At 33.2% G+C, this 20,461-nt stretch overlaps 1 long non-coding RNA gene across 2 annotated transcripts in view; it reads left to right on the forward strand.

Moving 5' to 3' along the window:
- Positions 1-11,835: 11,835 nt before the first annotated feature.
- Positions 11,836-20,461, forward strand: part of LOC112907835 (uncharacterized) — a 299,234-nt gene continuing 290,608 nt past the window's right edge. For both annotated transcript variants that reach the window (XR_012002151.1, XR_003232825.2), the window contains exons 1-2: positions 11,836-12,186; positions 20,218-20,332. This is a non-coding gene — a long non-coding RNA (uncharacterized lncRNA). The remainder of the gene's footprint in view (positions 12,187-20,217; positions 20,333-20,461) is intronic.

A 20,461-nucleotide genomic window follows, 5' to 3' on the forward strand; every position in this document is an offset into this window, starting at 1 on the left:
GTACCTAGTACACACACTACAAATATTTACTTACGACCTTTTTTACTTTATAAGGAGTTATATTCAGTTTATTTTCAGCTTTCACCCACTAATACCTTAAGATTGTACAACATTATTACTTTATTTATATAAATACCTTTAAGATAAAGATCTAGATTCTTTTAACTATTTTATAGCATTTTTCAAGACTTATAATTTTATTAACTGATCATGCTCCTCTAGATGTGTTTCCTTCTATCTTTAATATTTTTTTAAAGATTTATTTATTTGAGAGAGAGAGAGCAGGGGGAGGGGCAGAGGGAGAGAGAGACAATCCAACCGGACTCCCTGCTAAGCACAGAGCCCAATGTAGGGCTCCATCAGAAGACCCTGAGATCATGAACTGAGCTGAAATCAAAAGTTGGATGCTTAACCAACTGAGACACACAGGCACCCCTCTATCTTTAATATTTTTTAAAAGGCATATTGTATAACTAGAGAAAACAATCTAGGTATGTTTTGACTATAATAGGTATACAAGTTGTAGAAGTTTATTTTTAATTGATTAAAAAGAAGGTGAAACTTGCTTTTATGTTCATCTTATACAATTGACAATTAATATTGAGAGGATATCAATTGAAACTCCGAAGCTGCTTTAAAATTTTCTACCATACTTTTTGCTGGTAAGCCACATTTCTTTCCAATCATTTTTGTGCAATTAGCTTTTGGACATAAGATATCCCTTGTGTAACCTTATAATTATTTTGATTAAATCCGTCTTGTTAAATTTGGCCCATCACTTGAGCCTGTCAGATCTGGGAGCATGATCATCATGCCTACCAAATTCATATAATTCACACATTTTCTGAACTTACCTTGGGTATTTTAATGCAAGTCATTAAGGAAGTAGAAGATGAGGCTCTGTGGCTTTCCACATCATCAAAATGGGCAGTGATTCCATATCAACATTTGAATATGGCCAGTTAAGCAGTCAATTCACCTAATGTCACAAACATCAATTGAAATTAGAAATGTAGAGACTTAAATTTTTTCTTGTCCTTATTTAATACTGAGTTTGGGAAAATGGTAAAGTGCTTTGTATTAGATGTTTCTTCCACTTATATAAATGGAGGAGACTAAAGCTAAACTAATATTGAGCTTAAGTAGTAGATTTACACTAATGGTATCAAGACTTCTGTCTTATAACCTTGTACTTAGGAGGAAATAAGCCAATTCGGAGAAGCTCTTTTGTTCTGAACTACTTTCACCCTTCTGTGCCCTACACCAGTTTCTCTCTGTCCATCTTACACACATACACACATACTTACACGCCACTGAACTAACTGCCTTGGTGAAGAGGGACCAGTAAGTAATCAGTTCAAATATGACTACACTAGACATTCTGTCCTTATCTTCAGGGCTTATCTTCTGTCACTAAATTGTATATCCTTAAAGGTCTTTTGCCTACTTGTTCAACTATTAAAAATCAAACCAAAAGAGTGCTAAATTCTCTTTTACATCATTGTAGATTTCCCTATTTCTCCTTTTAGCTAAATTTTGATTTTATATATTTTGAAGCTCTGTTATTAGTTGTGCACAAATTTAGTATTTCCCCTCTTCCCTCCCTTCATTATAAAATGTTCCTCTTGCATGCCACAAAACCTCCCTGACTTCAGTGGCCAGAAAACCTGGGAGTCAACTCCAACATTTCAGTCATTCTTATTGCATATCCAACTCTATCACCATGTGAATTTACCTCCTAATTTATCTTGATTCTGTTTATTTCTCTTGAAATGTATCCCCGCTATCTAGCCTTCTATCTTCTAACTGGTCTGCTTTCATCAGTCTTTCTTCCCTTAGAGTATTTTTATCAAATCAGAAATATGATTATGTTCATAAGGTATTGTCATTGTTTACCTTCGTTTTTCATAACCTAAATCTTTAATGTAGCCTACATAGTCCTGAATATGTGGCCCTTTCTCTCCCCTCCCCCTCACCCCCTCCCTTCCTCTCCTCTCTTTTCCTCTCCCCTCCTTTCCTCTCTCTGGCTTATCTGGTCATCCTTCCTTTTTAAATTCTGCTTAAGATACAGTGGCCTTTCTTACGTTCCTTTTAATAATCAGGTTCCTGACATCATAAGCCTTTTAATATTCCATTTCTTCTTGAAAGAAAAACCGTAACCATTCTTTTTATCTAGAAAACACAATATACAAATCACAATTCAAAACCACTTCCTTAGGGAAGCCTTGCCTAACTATGCTGACCAGATAACATTCTCCTATTTTATATTTTCTGTTGTGCCATTATCTCTCATTCAGAACACTTATATTTATGATTTTATGTTTATTTTGGCATTTGATGCATTTCTATCTAGTCTTATTAGACAATAGGCTCTTTGAATAGGGACAGTTCTATTTTCTTCACCAAAGTATGTATCTCTTGCCAGGGATCTGGCAAATATTTCCTGCCCAATAAAAATTCGTTGAATGAACAAATCAAATGAATGAACAAGATGTATTCACGGACATTTCTATATTGGCTAAAATAGAGCAAAATAAGTCTGAAGTTTATTTCAAAATTTTCCAGAAAAAAAAAATCATAGCCCACCTTCTCATAAACACTTGGCCCTTCCTTCCTTCTCTCCTAAATGAAATTGATGTTTTAACACTTAGTGCTTAAATGATTGTTCTTTTTAAAGCAATGCAAATAATAGCAATTATACAAATTATAATATTTTCCTATAACTTATACCCAGATACATTTTTGTAATCATTATTAAGAATAAAGTTACTGTCTGTATTCTTTGCAAGTAATGCCGTTAGCAGTGAAAATGCCAATTTAGAGACATTTTTTGATGACCTTTTTCCCTTAGCTGTTGTCACCCACCATAAAAATCTAAAAGTTCAAGCTTTTAGTGAGATATAGGATTTGATTGAATGTCAGATTCCTCTATGCATCCTAAGTTATTCATGTCTAATTGTGAGACAGAGATACTGTATTTAGAAAATGTAATATTTAAGCTGCTTAATTTTTTTATTTATGAAAAAAATGTATATGAGGAAGAAAATGGTGAAATGGCAAACAGGAAGCAAAATGAACATGGTTTTTCTATATATATGTGTGTGTACAAGTGTAAATTTAAGTAATTAATTAATATCTAAATATACAATGAGAAGCTAGGTTATTATCAAGTAAGATAATTCATATATTTTTATTAGCTCCTTTTTTGCCCTAAGTAAGCACTTGGTAAATATTGATATTGATAGTTGAATTATCACTATCATTACTGGAGCTGTTCTTATTTAACCTTTAAATTGCACCGCATCCTTCCCTTACAATTGTTCAATTTTATAAAAGAAGACTTTTAATGGCCCAGAAATTTTAATGGCCCAGAAATAGACCATTACAGAGAGTCATACTTTCTTGCTGGTGTAATCCATCATGCTAAGTCTTTCGATGTCTAGGTTTCTTAAATCCACATGAAGAAAAATTGAGGAGGTGTTGATTGAATAATAAGCTTTTAATACAATATTAACAAGTAAAAAGTGTGCCTCATATGGAGTTGCTAATTTATTTTGAACTAAATTATTGTTTGCTCTAGTTCTCCTGTATTTTTATTATATACAAAAATATTTCCTTAACTTCTAGCATGGTGTATAGCATACAGCAAATAGTAGGTGTAATAAACATTTACCGTGAAATTAATTAATTAAAGAGATCAAGCTAAATTTTGATGATAGAAAATACACTGATTATTCAATTTTATATGAAACTATGAAGCATGCATTCCACTATGCATGGTTAAGTTTATTTTTTTCTTTGTTTAGACATTAATCTTATCAATTCATTGTTTACCTCATATTATATATCAGGCAATGTCAAACTGAATCTTAAGCAGAGAATAGGATGTACCCTGACAATGGAGGTTAGGATGGCTAGAATGTCTGAGGAGGGAGAGGGTAGGCTACAAGCAGAAGGTCAAATCAAATCTGTACATGTTTGGAAATGAGGTGGTATTTAATAGTTCACATGCGCTACAATGCTGTTTGAGTGAATATACTTCAGCATAACCTTATAAATGCATATCCTTATCCATAGAATGAGATTTATGAAAAAATGTTTATACATTTTGTCAATTCTATAATTCTGTAATTCTTTACCAGTTTTTTCTTTTCTAAAAAGGACAGTTTTAGGGATCCCTGGGTGGTGCAGCGGTTTGGCGCCTGCCTTTGGCCCAGGGCACGATCCTGGAGACCCAGGATCGAATCCCACATCAGGCTCCCGGTGCATGGAGCCTGCTTCTCCCTCTGCCTGTGTCTCTGCCTCTCTCTCTCTCTCTCTGTGACTATCATAAATAAATAAAAAATTTTTAAAAAAATAAATAAATAAAAATAAAAAGGACAGTTTTAAACATGACAAATTACTGTTTCATCATAGATTTTTAAATATTTTAAGGCTTAAAATATTCAAGAGAAGTAATAAAATTACTGGATCAAGATTTGCTTTTTTGTGTGTGAAATAATTATTTATTTATTTATTTATTATTTATTTATTTTTAAAGATTTTATTTATTTATTCATGAGAGACACAAAGGAAAAGGCAGAGACATAGACAGAGGGAGAAGCAGTATCCCTGTGGGGAGCCTGATGTGGGACTCTATCCTAGCACCCCAGGATCATGACCTGAGCCAAAGGCAGATGCTCAGCCAATGAGCCACCCAAGCGCTCCATGAAGTAACTTTTAAATGCATTACTTTCATGCCTCCTGAAGTTGGCTAACATTCCATTCTTGCAAGTACTGGAACCCAGGGTGATGTTCTGAATCTTTTACTGGACTTCTTGCTTCTCTTGTACTCTTACAACATATATACCCCTAACGTGAAATCACTACAGGAATAAGAGTTCTGGATGATTTCTACATTTTGAGGTGCTTGACATATTTAAAGAAATGTTAAAATTCCACAGCATTGTGAATGTTTACACATTACAAATAATACTTAACAAACACAAATAAAAATTGTTATTTGTAATCTCACTAATATATAATATTGATAATTTATGGTATATGTCCTTAGAGAATTGGAGACATTGCACAGTTTGTGTGTGTACTCTCCTTTTGGTCAGCTCTGCCCATTACTTAATATACTCTATGTCCCTTTATAACAATAAAAATAGAACTTAACCAATACTGTAGTTATCCAATGTAATATAAAGCCAATATACTTATAATGCATTTCCAGTTTCTGTTAACTTTTCAAAAAAATAGGATATACCTAAGTACACATTAGAACTTGTTCATACAATGTATAGACATAAAATTAAAAATTAGGCATCTATACTTATGACTGGGATACAGATAATTCTGGCCATAAATCACATATCTAATGGAATAGAAAATTATAATATAGGAACACATGAAATGCCAACCTATGCCAATCATTTTAAAACTTAAAGATATCTAAGGATGTATAAAATGTTCTGAAAACTGAATGTTTTTTGAAAGTTGCATTAGGTTTCATTTAGGAAGAAAAACTGGCTTATGATTAAGTTGAGTATATTTCTAATGGAGAAAAAAGTGAAAGGTCAAGTTTGTTTCTATTAAAAAGATTTCCATAAAAGAATGACTAATCTCAAAACACTTGGTTACAATTGATAAAATAATATCATTTGGATGCTATAGAAGATTAAAGCAAAGACTCAGTCTTAAGAAAAGAAAGTATAATATACAGAATTAAATTTAACTATAAGGAATTAAACTGTGTTTTTTCATGAATTAAGTAACTATTATGGGCTAAATAGTATCTCCTCCAAATTTACATATCAAAGTTCTAATCCCCAGTATTGTAGGATATGACTATATTTGGAGATGGGGTCTTTAAAGAGATAATTAAGTTATAAATAAGGTCATCGAGGTGGGTCCTCTTCCTACATGACTGAGGACCTTGTAAAAAGAGGAAATTTAGACAAACGGTGACAGAAGATCATGTGAGGACACAGGTAGAAGATGGCCATCTACAATCAAGGGAGAGAAGCCTCAGAAAAAAACAACCTTTCTGACATCTTGATTTCAGACTTATGGCCTCCAGAACTGTGAGAAATAAATTTTTGTTGATTAAGCCACTTTTGTGATACCCTGTTATGGTTGCTCTAACAATACACCAATTAAAAACTCAAAGTATAATTAATGTTTCTGTAACTAACATGTTGTAAGCATTAGGAGAAATCTCTCAAATGAACTAAATTACTTTGGTGATAGGCTTCCAATAAAACTGTTATTTGTATGCTAAAAATTCCTAAAATATGGACGTCAAAATGAACAAAATCTATGGGAATTGAAGCAGCATAAAACAGTAATATTTAATAAGCAGCTAACTAGAGATATCTTCATCTTAATCTCACTAATGCTCAGTCAGTGAATTATAGGGGCTTAAAGAAATACCATCTCTGCCTTCACAGAATTTCTGGTGATGATGATGATGATGATGATGATGATGATGATGATGACAATAACCATAGTTTGGAAAACCTGTCATGTGTTAAGCAGTTTACCAAGAACCTCATTGTCTCACTTAAAGGGAAAGTCATTATTTTTTCCTTACTTTACAAATGAAGATCAGAGCATTTAAATGATTTATCTAAAATTACACTATTAGCAATTAGGAAGTTGCCCCAGATTCTCTACTCATAATCACTAGTATTTGCTCATTTAATAAAGAAAGAAATTCCCCAAGAGACAAATTATAGACATACAGTAACAAATATATACAACAACTGCATACTCAAGTATATGTGTTGCTCTAATTTCAGTGTTTCATTTTTTCTTGTCATATGGGAATGTTGATGAAATTGGAAAGACTGCTACTATTTTAGTATGTATGTGTTAGTATATATATATTATTTTATAACATACAGTAATAAAATGTGAAATAATATAAGCCATCTTCATCTTTTATTTATATAAGTATACTATTTTATACTATGATACATGTTATTTTCTTTTAATTTAATTTAATTTTTTTTTTTTTAGAGCACAAGTGAGCTAGTGTAGGGTAGTGGGAGAGGGAAATATAATTTTTTTAAAGATTTATTTATTTGAGAGAGAAAGTCAATGAGTGAGTGAGCATGGTGGGAGGGAGAGTCTTTCAAGCAGACTCCCCACAGAGTATGGAGCCTGCCATGGGACTCAACAACAGGCTTGATCTCACAACCCTGAGATAACAACCTGGGCCAAGAATCAGAGGCTTAAATAACTGCACCACCTAGGCACTACAAAAGAAAGAATCTTAAGCAGGGTCTACACCCAGTATGGAGCTTGACACGGGGCTTAATCTCAAGAACCTGAGATCATGACCTGAGCCAAAATCAAGAGTCAGATGCTTAACTGGCTAAGGCACCCAGGCTTACTAGCTAAGTAACCCATGAGTTAATTTTCAATGTTACTGACTATTATAAAATAATTATTATTTAATCAAAATTTTAAGTGGTGAATATATGTAGCTGTACATATTTGGTAAAGTATTCAATGTTCTTTTTTAGGAATTGCCATATTGCAGGCATATTTTAGCTTTTAGTAAATAGTCTTCTTTTAGAACATATGATTATCCTTCATTTCTAACAATTTTTTAAATTAGTCTTTTTTTTTTCATTTTTATTTTCCTTTCCTTTCTTTCTAGTCCTGTAGATTTCAGGTTTACCTCTATATCTTTTATGACAAGATCAGAGTTGTACTTCATGACAGCCAAGGTAAACAGCATGAGAAGTCAAGCTCCCTAATTTACAGAGAAAAAAAAATTGTTCATAGAACTCTAGTAAATAATTTCTGTAATAATTGAAAGCTATATCATAACTAAACTTCACCTTTTTAAGTCTGAGACAGAAGGATGGTAATATTTCTTATGTCAGTGACTGTATATTACTACAAATATTTTGAATGGAATTTTTACAATGCACAACTATAGAGCTAAGCTTATAAAATAATCATATAATATTAATAACAACATTGAAATAATAACTAATACTGAGTTTTTACCCTGTGAATTATCTTACATTAAGCATCTTACATGCATTTTTCTCAATTGTAATAATATTATTGGCGCCTTTTATGGTTGTACTTATCTGTGGGATAAAAACATGGAGGAACAGCACATAGTGATCATGTAACAGTCAATGCAAGGTCAGCTGGAAATTCTAGCATAACCAGTTTGCTACGATATCAGAACCAGAACTTATAAATTCTCCTATGGGAGCTTTTAAGATTATATTTCTCTGGATAGATGTATAAGATATAACTGAAGTTTAATCAGCAAGATGGACCTTTTTTTCAAAGAATGCTCCAGGACAAACTTTTTCTCCAGCAGACAGCTACAGGATACTGAGAGCAAGTCTCTACTTGCTCAGCCATGATTCTTAGCATAAAAGCAGGATTAAGTAGAGTTTGCTTTTTGTATAATTTTTCACAGAAAGATTCTCTAAAGATGGGGACTGCATAGGTTAGCAATCAAGAGATCTCCCCTGCACGGCTAGAAACAGAGAATAGGTAAAATGTGGAGAGCCTCACCACATCTTCCTTATCTTTCCTGACTCCATAGAAACTTTTCCGATTCTGAGGAATGTGTATTTAGCACATCTGATTTCAAAGCGTAGATCAAAATTTTTCTTTTATATTAACGGAGTTATTTTACCTGGAAATTCATAGAAAAAGGAGTCACTTTATGTTCCTGAATTAAGGTTTAGTAATACACCAACATCTATAAATGTATGCACAAATTATTACACCAGCATTTTTACATAATGCATTTTTATACTTATGCTGAAAGTCAATAGATTAAGATTTTGTATAAAGGTACAATTTTATTCCTTTCAGTGAGCACAGATTTATTCTCATTGAATTTTGGTGACTATCAAGAGTAATATATATTAGGAAGAAGAGGTATTAATAACAGTCAATACTTCCAAATATGATATGAAACCCCACTTAATTATATCTTATCTGGAAAAGAATAATAATTAATAATATATTTGAAGGTAGAAAAAAGTCAAAATGAAGATAAATATTAGCCAAAAAGTTAGACTTTAGAGTCAGTACCGCAAAGGATGAACTCATAGTTGGAAGTAAATGAAATATTTCTCACTTCTTCTGACAGAACTTGATTAATTCAAGGAATGCTTTCTCTGCTGCTTAGCTTCTCAGCACTCACACCATCTGCCCATATTCGGCTTTGGTTTCTATTTGGTTTTACTTGTGAAGCAACATAAAATGAGAAACTCATTAAAAACTTTTGAGACACATCTTATGCAGACACACAGAAACCACTCAGTAGCTGCCAGTTTTATAGAATCACATATACATGATCTGTATGGAATATTTTTTGTTTTTAAATTCAGGATTTTAGGAGCACCTGAGTGGCACAGTCAGTTAAGTAGTGCCCTACTCTTTGTTTCAGCTCCGGTTGTGATCTCAGGGTCATGAGGTGGAGCCTGGTCTTGGGCTCTGTGCTTGGTGTGGGGTTTGCTGAAGACTCTCTCTCCCTGGGCCCCCTCCCCGACCCCTTTCTCCCTCTCAAAAATAAATAAATCAATCTTACAAAAAATAAAAATAAAAATCAGGATTTTAGTCTAGGTATCTATGGTTAGTAATGGAAGCCACATTCAGAATACATAAAATGCTCTGAGGTTGATAGTATGCTGGATATTATGCATATCCTTGTAAAGCTTGATTTGATTATTCCAATTTAAACTGTTTTTTTCTCTGAATTTCTATAGTTTGTGTACTTTTAAAATACTATTTATTGCCTATTAATTTTCATTACTTTTCAAGCATGAATATTTCCTGTTTCTCATTAATTGAAGGCAGTGATCTTGTCTTTTAAAAATAAAATCAACATTATAGTAAAGACTACTGCTTGTTGATTACTTGCCAATTACTAGTCTGTTGTAAATGTTACCTTCCTATTTTACTTTTGAATATCGCAGGAAGGTACAGCAGGTTTAAACTCAATGATTTTTTTTTATTTCATTACCTGCTTGGTGGTAGGTTTTCTGTAGCAGGTTTTCACCATTTATATTTCATTCTATCCTCAACAAGACTATGTATAACTGGGAATTACAGTATTCTCATTTAACAGAGATTAAGATAAATTAAGTGATTTGCCTGAGATTACAATTAGTAGCATTCAATAGAGAAGTGTTGAATCCCTATATTGTATACTGAAACTAATATAATACTGTATGTTAACTATACTGGAATTCAAATTAAAGAAACAACAATAAGTAGTAGCATTCATTCTCAGTACATCACAGCTGTAGTGACACTGAATTAGAATGAGTGGCACCATATTACGGTGTGGTGAAATATTAAGGAAAAGAGATTCATGAGATTTCTCCCAATATATTACATCAGGACTCTTGGTGGCCCTAAAGACCTCCAGGTCTATATGCTTTTTCAAAACCTCAATGCTGCTTCTTTATTAGTGGAATAGTATTAAACATTAACTGATTAATGAATTTAGGCAATCTATCTTAATATTTTTTAGAAAAGAACTTGTTTAATATGATCTATTTCATGAATTCTCAATGTTTGTGTCTTTCGGAAGAGTTTGGAGTTTGCATATGTATGTGTATATGCATAGTTTGTTCTATTTCAGTATGTTTTTATTTTGTATTTTCCTTGACAGTAACTATTGTGGTTTGAGCAAAAATTACTATATGTGATACTGCTCTATGTTATGTGTTTATCTTTTTGCATGATGGGGGAGGTTTTCTGGCATGTTATAGCATCAGTTATCTTCCAAGTAGAAGTTAAAAAATAAAAGAATAATTGCATAGCAATTTTTAGATACTGCTCATCTTTTCATATCATACGTAAGGTTGTCAATTTTATATCCCTAATTTAAATGTTTCAGTGACAAGTAAAATGGTAAAAATAATATTTTATTATGCTTGACTTTGCCTTATGACTGTTGATATAACCATGCCTGTTTATAGCAAAGTTGGGGAGTGCTGCTAGTTGCTGACAAATATGAACGACTCAATTCAAGACACCGTACTATTTATGTTAGTCTTCTGTTATATGATCTATGCTACTTTGCACATGGTGGGCTGGTATATTTGTGAAACTCTCCATGGTCTTGGTTGCCTCTCCAATTTTTTGATTGGCACAGAAAAGTTCTAAAACTGTACAAAACCACTCTTCATAATGTTATTGTCCAGAGACCTCCATGGGACTTAAGTGGCCCTTAGGATATACAGTCATAGATAAGTTTCCTAATGCTTTCTGTTCTTGCCCATCCTTACCTTTGATAATTTAGTTGGCACAGAGATGGTAGGATAGAATCCTGGGTAGGCGTTCTGTCATCCATGTCTTTCTTTTCTTTGGATCTTGACCAAAGCTTTTGAAATGAAAAACCACAAATTAAAAAAATGTTTTTAGGTGCTATTAAAATAAAAAGTCAGTTCTATTCCTAGAAGTTTAAACCCCTATTTAATTATTCCTTGATTCTGGTGGTAGATCACTAGTGAGGAGGACTTTAAGAATATGATTTTGATAATTTTTAAAATAAAAGAAGTTGAATTCATTTTTCTTGATTTTTGTTTTTTTTCCTTGATTTTTGAATGGAGCCAGGATTTTTCTGTCTTCATTTTTACAGCTGGAATTTTTAATAATTTTCAGATAAGTGAAATTTATTTTGGTTTCAAGCATATACAGAAGTTTGTGAGGAAGGAAAATATGAATTTCTTGGCATTTCAGTGACAAGGCTTTACATTAAACTTTTATTGTCATCTTTCTTGAATCAAGAGCAGGAAAACGCAGTCCTGAGGGGAGTTTCATTTGCATATTGCTCAACAGCTTGACGTCTTCAATTGGAACACAGCAAAGTGTACAACAGGCCACCTGATTTTTCATAGCCGAGAACGAAATGGGAAATTGAAGAGAAAGAAGAATTTCATTCCACTCCACTTATTTGGTTTAAATTCACTTCAAAAAAATATGAAATGTCTCATTCAGTTTAATTCATGCAAATGAAGCCTATAGAGGATGACAGAAATCATATGGTAAAGATTTTCCCAAATGCTCTGACTGAGAGTGAAGCAGTTTTACACCGTTTTTGAGGGGGATACCATAAAATACTGTTGAAATAGCTGGAGATTGTATTGAAAACCTTCGTAGATTGGAGGAGAGTAATAATTTAGGATTCAAATTAAAAAGAAGGTAAGTAATTCAGCAAAACATTAGAGGGCTTTCATCTCTTTAAATATTAATGTTCTTTTTCTTTACCATTTAAGTTGGAAAACGGATTATATGACTACATATTCTCTTGATAAGTGTGTACATATAAAGACAGTATCCAAATAATTTAGTTTATACAAGTCCTTTGTCTTGAAACACCCAGATAATTGAAACAAAAGAAGAATGTTGACTGTCTTTGGCTCTGTTCATTTAACTATTGTCACATTATTAGCTTATTTTTCTCTTTACATTTTTATTGCATTTTAAATAGTAAAATAACAGATGTGGCTGTTCCTTGAGGACAGTAAAATGTATGCAATTTTAGTTACTATCTTCAGTATTGTTGTTATTCTATCCCTGCATGAATTCTGTATTTCCAGTATACATGTGTTATATATTTGGTCATGAACATTCATTGACTATTCAGTTTTATTACTGCTCTGTCTTTACTTAGAGCATTCGTCTCATTTGTCTGTGGGTTTGTTGTGCTCTCTGATAGACTTTTAATAGTATAGTCTCTGAAAATGCCACTATTTAATGCAATTAATTAATTGATCTCCTAAAATTCAACTGACTTTGAATCTGTGTGTTTTTTTTTTTACTTCTCAATAAGCCTTTGTGTTTATACATCTAGCTTTAGTTGTGGAAAAATTTGTATTATACCTTTGAAATGCTCTTCTCTCTCATTTCTTTCTTCTCTGTTAATTATGCTATGTGTCATCACTTGGATTTGTTAGAATAGTCATCTTATTTTTTCATCTTCTCCCCCTACTTTTCATTGTTTCATCATTCTATTTTAACTTCTTATTTTTTTCCTCATTTATTTTCAATGCTATTATTGAATTTATCATTCTAGTTATAATATTTTAATTTGTAATAGCTCATTAGTTTGCAAATATTCATTGTTACATTATCATGTCCTTGTTTTATTTATGCAATATTACAGCTTTCAGAGTTATTCATTATAGTTTCTTCACAAGAGAATGTCTTTCTCTTTTCTCTGTATTCTTTTTTCCCTGGATTCATTTTTTATATTTTTCTTTGTGTTCTTTTTCTTTCTTCCATGTAATATGCACTCTCTAATGGCTGCTGATTTTTAGATATCTATTCATATTTGAGAGTGAAACATGAAAGAAATAATTAGACTCTTAGTGTTTGTAGTCAAGTTTGCCAGTACCTGGAAGTCTATTGTCTTTGGTCATTCTTCTTCTCTAGCAAATATATATTTGGTCAGCCCTGCAAAATTTGTGATGGCCAATGCAAACTGGAAATGCAGAGCTCCTTGTTAAAAAAATTAAGAACCTCAAGACCGTAATCACAGAGCTTTAAAATAAAAGTGTGATCCTTCTAAGTGTGGGTCCCCATAAGATGACAGAAGATGCATACCCATGTATCTGGCCTTATCTCTAGTTAATGTTTGCCTGAAATCCAGTGTTCTGGGAATTGCAATCCTCTGCAATTCATCCTCTGTAGTGAACAGACCTTGGTTACTTATACTTGCAGTTAATTCCCCATTTTTTAGCCTTGTGCCTCACTTCTACCTTCTACGTTTTTCTTTGTTCTCTGTTTTAAAAAGCCTCTTTAATTTCTATTGAGAATAAGGACTACATTTTCTAGGGGTAGAGTGATGTGTTCTCCAGCAAAATGGCAAGAGGCTGTCTATCCTTTCTGTGTACAGACTTTCAACCCACCACCCAAATTTCAGCCTATGTCCTATATATGCATTCTGAAACCTTTAAGTCCAGGGTCCCAAGAATATTGTTTTCTTTTATATTTCTCCCTTTTAAAGACATAAGTAATAGCTTTTCCCACTCTTTTAACTACAATTCATTTTATTCCTCTATCTCCTTTCAATTTTCCAAAGCTTTGTTGGGATCTCTTGTCTTTGGTTACCTTTTCTCCTATTCCCCTTATTCCTATGATTGTATACTTGGCTTTCCTACTTTGTCTCATTTACCATGGTGTACTGTAGAATAGAGGATCCATTGTGTGTCCAACCTGCCATAAGAGTAATTATCTTCAAAATATTTTAAAATTACAAATAAATTCATAAAAATAAGGAAATTTCTTGCCTTATTAATAATCCATTTAACACTAATATACATCTGATCCCTGAACAACTTGAGGGTTATGGGTGTTGACCCCTGTGCAGCTGAAAATCCATATATAATTTTTGACTCTCTCAAAACTTAACTACTAGTAGCACAGCGTTGACCCAATGCCTTACCAATAGCACAACTAATTGATTTAAACATACATTGTGTGTTATATGTATTATATTCTTACAACAAAGTAAGCTAGAAAAAATATTATTTAAAAAATCATAAGGAAGAAAAAATACACTTACAGTACTGTATTGGAAAAAAAAATCTGCCTATAGGTATACTTGCACAGCTTTAACCGGTGTTTTTCATGATCAACTGTATATTAAAAATAAAACAATAATAAAAAAATCATTGGACTTTGACATTTCTTTTGTTAGTATGGAAAGTAGGGTGGAATTTGGGAGAAAATGAATTTAAGGATTTAAGATTGAGAGGGATATTAAAAATTAAATTAAATGTAAGTCTTTAACCATTTCTCAAACAACATAGTTCTGTCTCAAAGTTTACACACAAAATGTATTTGTCTCCCCTTTGTGAAGGAAGTAAATGAGTGAATTTTTAGAAGTCTTTCAGGTGACTAACTTGACTCCCTGGTTTCCATTAGATACTAAAAATTTATTGATGTTATGGTTCATGAGAAAATGAGGTACAACAAAAACCTTTACCAAATTTAAACATGGTAGAGAGTAAGAGGAGAAATGACATTGTTTAAGATGGTTGCTAATTTTTTTTTTTTTTTTTTTTTTGCTGGTTTGCTTTTCTACGGTCTCATTAAATTCCACTTTACTCTTTTGTTTTACATAACAGAAATAGCCTTGTGTCTTGATATTTTAAAATATATTCCTCTAAAGAGATTGGAATTATTTATTTTTAAATATTACTTTGGAACATTCATTATATTGCCATTAGATTGCTGTAATATATTCCAATCAGGGATTTCTTGAAAACCACTTGGAAATGTATCACTTGGAAATTTTCACTCAACATCCAGGAATGAAGGAGAGCATTGAGTGTATTCAATTACAATATCCAGTCAGAGAGGGAGAGGGGTAGTGACTATAGTGTCTCTCATGTCAGGAATTTTTTCATCATGAAGGGAGCCCGTTACTATGTGAGAATGCTAGCTTTAATTTGTTTCGAGCCTTTTCATAGAAACCAATAGAAATATATCATCCTCATATCTAATGTATCTTTTTTTGAATACCATTCTCCTGATGCATATTTTTTTCAACAGTCTAATTCATCATGGATCTTTAGACTATTAAGAGGTGTATGTTTCAATGAATAATCTACAGTGCTCCATTCTTGATATCCTTTGATGTTAGCATTAGGACATAGCAAGGGATTAAGGGTACCAGCTGTGGTATCAGAAAGACTTGGATCTTGAGTTCTGGATTACCATTTACTAGTAAAATAAATGCGAGTAAATTATAAACTCAGCCTAAGCCAAAAGTTTTCAAAATTGTGTGCATATTGGAATTACTGGGAGTTTAAAAATATGTACTGTTGACCCTTGAACAACAGGTTTGAGCTGCATAGGTCCACTTATATCTAGATTCATTTTAATAAATACATCACAGTGCTATAAATGTATTTATTTTCTCTTCCTTATAATTATAATATTTTGTTTTCTCTGGCTTACTTTATTGTAATGCAGTATATAAATGCATCACATTCAAAATATGTGTTAATTGACTGTTTATGTTACTGGGAAAGGTTCCAATCAATAATAGGATATTTGTAAAGTTTGGAGGGAGTCAAAAATCATATGTGGATTTTTGACTGCACAGGGTTTTCAACTCCTAACCCCTGATTGTTCAAGGGTCAACTATATTCATCATCAGGATGCATTATGTGTCAAATAAATCATTACCTTTGTTTTTGGGATCTTGCCTCACAGAGCTCCCTTAGTGACTTTAATGGATAGCAAGGGCTGACAAGACAATGTTGCCTCTAAGCCTCATTCTCCTCATCTTTGAAATGGGTATAATTATAGCAACATTATTATACGATTATTTTAAGAGTTAAATGGGAAAAAATGCATGCATAGTACATATCACAATGCCTAGAGCATTATAAATAATTCATAGCTCCCACTCCCTAGCTGAACTATAAATACAGTTAAGGAAGTGACTATATCCTTCTTGTTCACTATTTTATGCATGGAACATACAAAGTATTTTTGTGGATTCAGTGAATCACTTGCACTGTCTTTAAAAAGGGGAGAGAGACATTGTAGTGTTGACTTTTGTTTAGACTCAGAGACCCTTACAACAGAAAAAAATATATATACATATTGATTAGATTCTGCTGTAGAACAACTTCTTTTCTAAAATGATTGTCTTAGTTATTATTTCTTTCAGGCTAATATATTACCTTATCCAAACAGATACATGTATCTGCCATTGTATCTATAGAACTTTCTTTTTAATTTCCCTGTCCCTCCTCCCCTCTTGCCTTCCCTCTCTCCTTTCTTTTCACACTTCTTTTTCTTTTTTCTTTTCTCCTCCTCATTTCCTTCCTTTGCCTTCTCCCCATACTCACTTTTCTATTTCTGTCTCTATCATAGACAATCTCTCTTGGTTCCAGGATAAATTGCTTTTCTCTTAGCCTTTCCTGGCATCACTTCATTGACTCTGCTTACTTATCACAGGCAATAATTGTGAATTTGTCTTCTGAGTTACAATACCCTCCTTCCTTGTATTTTAGTGGTACATTTTAGTAATTAACGATCCAGCTTTGTAAATGACAAAAAAAAGTACAGGTTGTAACTCCAACATTTGTATTATTCTTCTTCCATAGAGCTGATATTAATATCACTTATTAGTTTTTTATACACTGATTTATTCTACAAAAATATTTTGGGTCATTATCATGTGTCAGGCCTTTTATTGATACTAAACAGAACAAATATACACCTGGCCTCAGAGAAAGGCATAAGCTTGTGGAAGTCTCAACAAATAAACAGATTATTATTGAACAGAGCAACGCATGTTGCAGGGGAAATATTAAACATCTTCCCTATACTTTGTGGAGTGCACATTGTAAGGGTCTTCATTCAGTCCTGTCTACATGGGAGGCAGGGGTGGGCTCATACCATCTGAACTGTAGTTCAAAGAAGGAAAGTAGGAGTCAACTTTGAGGAATAAGGGGCAAGGGAAATGGGACATGACTCAGCATTCTGGAGTAAAGAGATTGGTGATAAATGAAGTTGGAGAAGCTGGGGAAGCTGGGTATTAAGGAGCTTGGGCTTTATCTTTGGGACACAAGGTAACCTTTAAAAATTGCTTAAACAACTTGAATAATGCATAATAGAATTTCCTTGAAAACTCAGATTTACATGTTAGTGTAAGGGAAAGTAAGAGGAGAGCTGAAGACATAAAACAAACAACAAACAAACAAAAAAGCAGAGAAATAGGTATAATGTGATACATTTTTAAGCCAATCAGGAATAATCTCACCCTTAACATTAACTATAATAACAAAAAATGTTAAGCACTATATGCCAGGTAGTTTTCTAAGAATCATACTCATAGTAACCACCATATAGGTAGATTATATTATCATAATATGATGAAGATATGAAAAGTAATAACCATCAGTAGTTAACTGCACAGATGGGAGGCCAAGCCACCTGAGGTCAAAGCTTCACTTCACTTGTTTTCCATCTGACTTTGGACTAATTGATTCATGCACATAAATGCATATACATAATCAAAAAAGTTTTTTGGGCCAGTTAGGGGTTCCTTCAACCCATACTTGCCACTTTCTTGTTCAATGGATTTTAATAAAATAGTGAAAAGAAGTTGTAAATAATAGCAAAAGAAATGATGTTCAAATCTGATTGAAGTTAAACTTTAAACCTCCATCAAAGAAACAAAAATCAAACAAAAACGATATGAAATAAATTGTGTGCAAACGGGGACTCTGGAAATTGGAGCAGGGTAAGTAGTAGAATGACACAGGAAGAAGGGGACATAAGTAGACTGATTCCCTGATGCTGTTTGAGGAAAGGGGGGCTCATCTGAATTTCAGTTTTCATCTGAAAAGAAACTTCATAGAAAATGCCTTTTTGGAATCCTGCCTTTATTGCTTCTCAACAGTGTGACCTTGGACAGATGACCAAACTTCTCTTTTCCTCCAGCTTCCTACTCCCAGCTTACATAAACAATAGCATTGAACTCATAAGATGTTGTGAAGATTAACTGAGCTAACAAATATAAAATACTTAGGTAGTTCTGACACATAATGTCAGATATATGTTATCTATTATCATTGTTAAAACATCCTTCGGATTTCATGTATTACCATATTTGCTTAGTAGTAAATTGTGTGTATTTCTAATCTTAAACTTTTAAAACTTTAGGGCGATAGGCAAGAATTTCCTGTCATTGCTTCTGGAACTATGGTATTTTCTGCCTTGGTAGACTTAACCTATACTTTTAGTGCCAATCAAGGAGAGCTTCTAAACTGTCAGTGAGTAGTGCTCAAAATTGGGTACCATGCAGAATGAGTAGCAATTGCAATAATCATCTCTTGTCTATGGAAGATGGTGGTCATCTCTAATGGGCCCACTTGGGGGGCTAGATGATGTCAAACATGCATGCTGCAAACATAGTGCAGGAACTTAGGTTTATAATGTTAGAAACCAGCTGAATGCAGGAATTTGGAAGAAATAGCATATGGAAGGTGATTCATGTACTCCTTTATCTAACATGAAATGTAAAATGAATGCTAGTTTGTTTTGTTTGTTGTTTCCTGGGGAAAGAAAGACTTCTGGGTAAAATGATTACAATATGACAAAAAGTTCAGACATTTTTTTCAGAGGCTAAGAGATGTGCTTGGGAAGGAAGAATTTGGACTACACACTGAACACCCTTGGGGGAAGATGAAAAGAATCAAATGCCTTAAAGATTGAGATACACAGCTGGATAATGCAGAGATAGATCCTTTAAGTTGGAACATGGGGTGAAAGTTGGGAAGGCTTTTGCATCTGTGTTGGACTGGTTACTGAATTTGGAACAAGTTTTCTGCAGGGCAAAAATTTCTATGAAAGCATAAGTTTTTCAGCACCCAGCAGGGAAAGGATAAAAGAACTTGCAGTTTCCTGAGATTAGATTTTTTTTTTTTTTTTTTTTTTTGCCAGTATTGTGGCCTGTACTGGAAATACATGGCACAAAATCAAAAATCAAACATTGCTGATTTACATGAGCAGCCCAGGGCCAGGGAAATGGTAGCCAACTTAAACACAGAAGTAGCCTAATCTTATTCAAATTTCCGTGTAGGAGAAGCAAGTTGAGAGAAAAAACAGCACAGCACAAAACAAAAGAATAAGATTGTGTGGTTGTGGTGAGGTCCCATATTTGCGTCTTCATGCATAGGTTAGATGTTAAGAGATGATTTGAAGTAATTGTAGTCCTGGTAAAGGCAGTAGGTATATGAAAATTATGAGTTTCAGATTGGAGTGGAGTTAGGTGTAGGACTCAGTAAGTTACCACCTGTGTTAACCACTTTCTTCTAATATAGGTAGAATTAGTATATTCTCTGGAGTCCACCCAAAAAGAAATCCATTCTTATTGTGAAAAAAAAAAAAAAGAAGGAAAGAAAAGAATATCCGCAGAGCTATGGTACTGGGAAATTGACAAAGGCTCCAGATGAAAGCCAGTAGAAGTCCAGGAAATGAGACTAAACACTGAATCCGAGCTGTGTCAGAAGTTGCAGGCACTTTTAAGAAGACTGACAAAGTCTTAGTAAAGATGCATGAGCAGGAATTATGGGTAATTAATGCCAAGTACTACTGGATACTGAATAACAAGTTAACATCACTTTTAGCCATTGAAGTGGTGGTTGATCTATGAATCAGGCCATAATTCATAAGGTTTTAATCCTTTATACTGACTACAAACAGATTCCAATAACCTGGGAAACAGTGTGCTGAAACTGGATTTTTGCAGAAGAGACAAGAGGCTACCTAATAATGCTACTTCTGCAAATGGATGTCCAGAATTGAAAGGTGTAACTGAGTAAGTGTTCTATTTGAAATCAAAATTTGTTTTTCATGTTGCATGCTATTGTTGCCTATAGGATGGTAATATTATTACATACTTGCTAAAAGTGCAAAACGTCAGGAAGCACTGGACCCAGATTCTGAG

Source organism: Vulpes vulpes, chromosome 6 (genome assembly GCF_048418805.1).
Source record: "Vulpes vulpes isolate BD-2025 chromosome 6, VulVul3, whole genome shotgun sequence".
Lineage (NCBI taxonomy): Eukaryota > Metazoa > Chordata > Mammalia > Carnivora > Canidae > Vulpes > Vulpes vulpes.